Here is a 6000-nt window from a genome sequence, read left to right on the forward strand (position 1 = left end):
TCCCTCTGTGAGTCGGGCTGCGTCAGCGTCCATCTCGCCCCTGCACAGTCAGACCCTGGCTCCCCAGACCCCCGGCCCGGTCTGGCGGGACCAGCGTGTGTCCCGCTGCAAACTGTGTGCACCTGGCGACTGCAAAGTGCTCCAAACCCAGGAAGGAGTTCGAGCTGCGGACACGCGCTCCTCTTGGCTGCCTCGGAGTGGGACGTGTACCTGCCCCTCCACCAGCACCCCACTCCTGACCGCGCCTCGCAGCCTTGGACGGCCCACGGGGCCCCGGGCCCGGTGCTGGGTGCCTCCTAGCACCCGAGTATATTACTGCACCAAGTAAATGAGGATCGCTTACTGTGTGTTCATAAAGAAAACAAAAATCCTCACAACGGAACAATAAGCACCATCACGATAAATGGAGAAAAGATTGACGTTTTCAAGGATTTCATTTTATTTGAATTCACAAATAACACCCATGGAAGCAGCAGTCGGGAAATCAAACAACGTAATGCATTGGGCAAATCTGCTACAAAAAAAAACTCTTAAGAGTTAAAAAGCAAAGATGTCACGTTGAAGACTATGGTGACTGCCTGACCCAAGCTATGATATTTTCACTTGCCCCATATGCATGCGAAAGCTGGACAATGAGTAAGGAAGACAGAAGAAGCAACGCCTTTGAATTACAGTGTTGGCTAGGAATATTGAATATACCATGGACTACAAGAAGAATGAATAAGTCTGTCTTGGAAGAAGTACAACCAGAGTGCTCCTTGGAAGCAAGGACGGTGAGGCTTTGTCTCACATACTTTGGACATGTGGTCAGGAGGGATCAGTCCCTAGAGAAGGACATCATGCTTGGTAAAGTAGAGGGTCAGCAAAAAAGAGGAAGACCTCAACAAAATGGATTGACGAACAGCGGCTGCAACAATGGGCTCAAACTTAACAATGATCATGCGGGCAGCGCAGGCCGGGGCAGTATTTCGTTCTGTTGCGCACAGGGTCGCTGGAAGTTGGAACCTACTCCAGGGCACCTAGCAATAGCACTGTGTATCTGAGGAGCCCTGGTAGGCAGTGGTTAAGAGCTCCGCTGCTAACGGAAACATCAGCAGTTGGAACCCACCAGCCGCTCTGCGGGAGACTGTGGCAGTTGGCTTCTGTAAAGATTTACAACCTTGGAAACCCTATGGGGCAGTTCTGCTCTGTCCTACGAGGTCGCTATGAGTTTGAATCCACTCGATGGCAAGGGACTGTGTGTCTGGTGCTCAAGCGCCCCAAAGCAAGGCAGATTTGGCCACAGCAGGAAGCCTGGAAGGGCAGGGGGAGGAGAGGGACAGGCTGGCAGAAAGCAAAGACGTTTTAGTGGAGAGCTGGACTCTGGGTTAGGCACCCAGGCCTGAAAAGAAAAACGGAAAGGGTTCTGGGCAATGAACTTTCAGACTCCCAGGGCCTGTGCTGGGCTCTGGGCTCACAGTAGTGGCTGTGGGCCGAGAGACTGGCAGGGAGACAGACAAGGTGATGTCTGCCTCCTGACAGTGAGCTTCACGCTGTGATGGGCACAGAGGCCCCTGAGAGAGGTGGGGACATGGGCGGGGGTGGGGGAGTTGTCAGGGAGGGAGGAAACTTTCCAGCTGTGGCCTGGAGGCTGGAGAGAACCTTCCAGACCTAGCTGCTGATTTCATAATTACCTGTGCCTCCTCACTGGACACAGATGGACAGACGGATGGATGGGGCCCTCCCCTACAAAGACAAGAAAGCCAAAGCTGTTCTCTTCCTGTTACACAGGCCTTGTACAGGGCCTGGCATACAGTAGGTGTTCGCTAAGTGCTCAGCTACTAACTGAAAGGTTGGTGGTTCAAATCCACCCAGAGGCACCTCAGAAGAGAGGCTTGGTGATCTACTTTTGAAAAACCAGCCATTGAAAACCTTGTGGAGCACAGCTCTACTCACACATGTGGGGTCGCCATGAGTCAGGTCAACTGGAAAGCAACTGGTTTTGTTTTTCCCCTTAAAATTATTATGAATCAATAGAGTGGAGAGGGAGGGTGTGCTGTCATGTTGTAGGGAGAACAACTAGGGTCACATTACAATGTGTATAAGTTTTTGTTTGAGAAACTGATTTGAATTGTAAACTTGCACTTGAAGCACAATAAAAGGAAAAAAAAATTATGAATCATGCCCAGCTTATTAAAAAAAAAAATCATAAAGGGAGAAGAAATTGTCTTTCCCAGTGGAGAGACTGGGTGGGCATCCCCTTGACGAGGAGAGGAAGCCCAGCCTCACTGTGGGGCGCTGGGGGCCTTGCATGTGAGGCAGAGGACAGCTGCCAGGCCTCCGGGGAAGGCCAGTCAAGCCTCTGCCCAGTGCCAATAAGATCAGTGGCCACCTGGGGCTCCTGAGCCTGCAAAATGTGGCCAGTGTGACTGAGGAGCTTAGTTTTGAATGTAACTTATTTTTTTCTAACTTAATTCAAGTTTTAATAGCCATATAAGGAGCCCTGGTGGTGCAGTGGTCAAGCGCTCGGCTGCTAACCAGAGGGTCGGTGGTTTAAGCCCTCTGGAGAAAGATGTGGCAGCCTGCTTCCATAAAGATTTCAGCTTTGGAAACCCTATGGAGCAGTTCCACGCTGTCCTTGTCATGGATTGAAATGTGTCCCCCAAAATGTGTGTCAACTTGGTTAGGCCATAATTCCCAGTATTGTGTAGCTGGCCGCCATTTTGTCATCTGATGTGATTTTCCTGTGTGTTGTAAATTCTGCCTCTATGATGTTAATGAAGTAGGATTAGAGGCAGTTATGTTAATGAGGCAGGACTCAATCTACAAGATTACGTTGTGTTTTAAACCAATCTCTTCTGAGATATAAAAGAGAGAAGTGAGCAGAGAGACGGGGGATCTCATACCACCAAGAAAGTAGTGCCAGGAGCAGAGTGAGTCTTCTGGACCAGAGATTCCTGTGCTGAGAAGCTCCTAGACCAGGAGAAGATGGATGACAAGGACCTTCCTCCAGAGGTGACAGAGAGAGAAAGTCTTGCCCCGGAGCTGGTACCCTGAATTCAGACTTCCAGCCTCCTAGACCGTAAGAGAATAAACTTCTGTTTGTTAAAGCCATCCACTTGTGGTATTTCTGTTATAGCAGTCCTAGATAATTAAGACAGTCCTACGGGGTCGCTATGAGTTGGAATGGATTCAACGGCAGTGGATTTAAATAGCCAAATGGGGCAAGAGGCTGCCATATCAGATGGTGTAGCTGTAAACCTTACTTCCACTTGCCAGGAACACAGAGCCTCCAAGAACAAGTTAAACTTCACCACAAATGCAAACTGTGCACCCAACACCCTTAAAAAGTCACCATTAGTTGAAAGCAGGGAGGCAAACAGATCCCTGTACACCAAGGTTCACAGCAGCACCGTTTACAGGAGCCAAAGGGTGGAAACAACCCAAGTGTCCATTCATAGATGACGGGTAAACACAGTGTGGTCCATCCACACGATGGAAGATTTATTCAGCCATTAAAAGGAGTGAAGCTCTGATACACGCTACAGTGTGGATGAACCCTGAAAATGTGATGCCCAGTGAGAGAAGCCAGACACGAAAGGGCACACGGTGTCTGATCCCAGCGTCATGAAATGTCCAGAACAGGCAAGTCCACAGAGACGAGAAGGAGATTAGCGGTTGCCAGGCTGGGAAGGGGGTAGAGAGGGACAGCTAATGAGTACAAGGATTCTTCCTGGAGTGATGGAATGTTCTGGAATTAGTGGTAATGGTTGCACAACTCTATGAATATATTTAATGCTGCTGAATTGTACTCTTAGAAAGTGGTTAGTATGGCAAACTTCATGTTACATACATTTTTACAAACAGTTGCCATTGAGCAGACCCCAGCTCGCAGCGCCCCCACGTGAGTCAGAGTACAACCGTGCTCCCAAAGGGTTTTCAATGGCTGGTTTTTGGGAAGTAGATCGCTAGGGCTTTCTTCCAAGACACCTCTGGGTGGACTTGAAAATTAGGATAAAGAAAAGCCACCATCATGAAAAAAGCAAAAAGGCAGGGGACAGTTCTAAATCTAGACCAAAAGACAGGAGAGAGAGAGAGAGAGACTGGCCAATGTTTGGTCAGCCTTTTGGCGACAGGCAGAGAAATTTGGAAATGGGCTTGTCATGGGAGGAAGCCATGTTGACGCATTGCTGTTACTTGTTTTGGTTGTGCCTATGGTATTGGGGCCCCCACGTGTCTGTCAGCTTGTCGTACTGTGGGGACTTGCGTGTTGCTGTGATGCTGGAAGCTATGCCACCAGTATTCAGATACCAGCAGGGTCACCCATGGAGGGCAGGTTTCAGCTGAACTTCCAGACTAAGACAGACTTGGAAGAAGGACCTGGCAGTCTACTTCTGAAAAGCATTAGCCAGTGAAAACCTTATGAATAGCAGCGGAACATTGTCTGATATAGTGCTGGAAGATGAGCCCCCCAGGTTGGAAGGCACTCAAAAGACAACTAGGGAAGAGCTGCCTCCCAAAGGAGAGTCGACCTTAATGACGTGGATGGAGTAAAGCTTTCGGGACCTTCATTTGCTGATGTGGCACGACTCAAAATGAGAAGAAATAGCTGCAAACATCCATTAATAATCGGAACCTGGAATGTACGAAGTATGAATCTAGGAAAATTGGAAATCATCAAAAATGAAATGGAATGCATAAACATCGATATCCTAGGCATTAGTGAGCTGAAATGGACTGGTATTGGCCATTTTGAATCGGACAATCATATAGTCTACTATCCTGGAAATGACAACTCGAAGAGGAATGGTGTTGCACTCATCGTGAAAAAGAACGTTTCAAGATCTATCCTGAAGTACAACGCTGTCAGTGATAGTATAACATTCATATGCCTAAAAGGAAGACCAGTTAATACGACTATTATTCAAATTTACGCACCAACCACTAGGGCCAAAGATGAAGAAATAGAAGATTTTTATCAGCTGCTGCAGTCTGAAATTGATCGAACATGCAATCAATATGCATTGATAATTACTGGCGATTGGAATGTGAAAGTTGGAAACAAAGAAGAAGGATCGGTAGTTGGAAAATATGGCCTTGGGGACAGAAACAATGCTGGAGATTGAATGATAGAATTTTGCAAGACCAACGACTTCCTCATTGCAAATACCTTCTTTCATCAACATAAAAGGCGACTATATATATACATTTTTTTATACACATGTACCTCGCCAGATGGAACACACAGAAATCAAATTGACTACATCTGTGGAAAGAGACGATGGAAAAGTTCAATACCATCAGTCAGAACAAGGCCAGGGGCCGACTGTGGAACAGACCATCAGTTGCTCATATGCAAGTTCAAGCTGAAACTGAAGAAAATCAGAGCAAGTCCATGAGAGCCAAAACATGACCTTGAGTATATCCCACCTGAATTTAGAGATCATCTCAAGAATAGATTTGACTCATTGAACACTAGTGACCAAAGACCAGATGAGTTGTGGAATGACATCAAGGACATCATCCATGAAGAAAGCAAGAGGTCACTGAAAAGACGGAAAAGAAAGAAAAGACCAAGGTGGATGTCAGAGGAGACTCTGAAACTTGCTCTTGAGCGTTGAGCAGCTAAAGCAAAAGGAAGAATTGATGAAGTAAAAGAACTGAAGATTTCAAACGGCGCCTCAAGAAGACAAAGTAAAGTATTATAATGACATGTACAAAGAGCTGGAGATGGAAAACCAAAAGGGAAGAACATGCTCAGTGTTTCTCAAACTGAAAGAACTGAAGAAAAAATTCAAGCCTCAAGTTGCAATAGTGAAGGATTCTATGGGGAAAATATTAAACGACGGAGGAGGCATCAAAAGAAGATGGAAGGAATACACAGTCATTATACCAAAAAGAATTAGACCATGTTTAACTGTTTCAAGAGATGGCATATGATCAGGAACTGACGGTACTGAACGAAGAAGTCCAAGCTGCTCTGAAGGCATTGGCGAAAAACAGGGCTCCAGGAATTGATGG

This window comes from Elephas maximus, chromosome 3 (genome assembly GCF_024166365.1).
Source record: "Elephas maximus indicus isolate mEleMax1 chromosome 3, mEleMax1 primary haplotype, whole genome shotgun sequence".
Lineage (NCBI taxonomy): Eukaryota > Metazoa > Chordata > Mammalia > Proboscidea > Elephantidae > Elephas > Elephas maximus.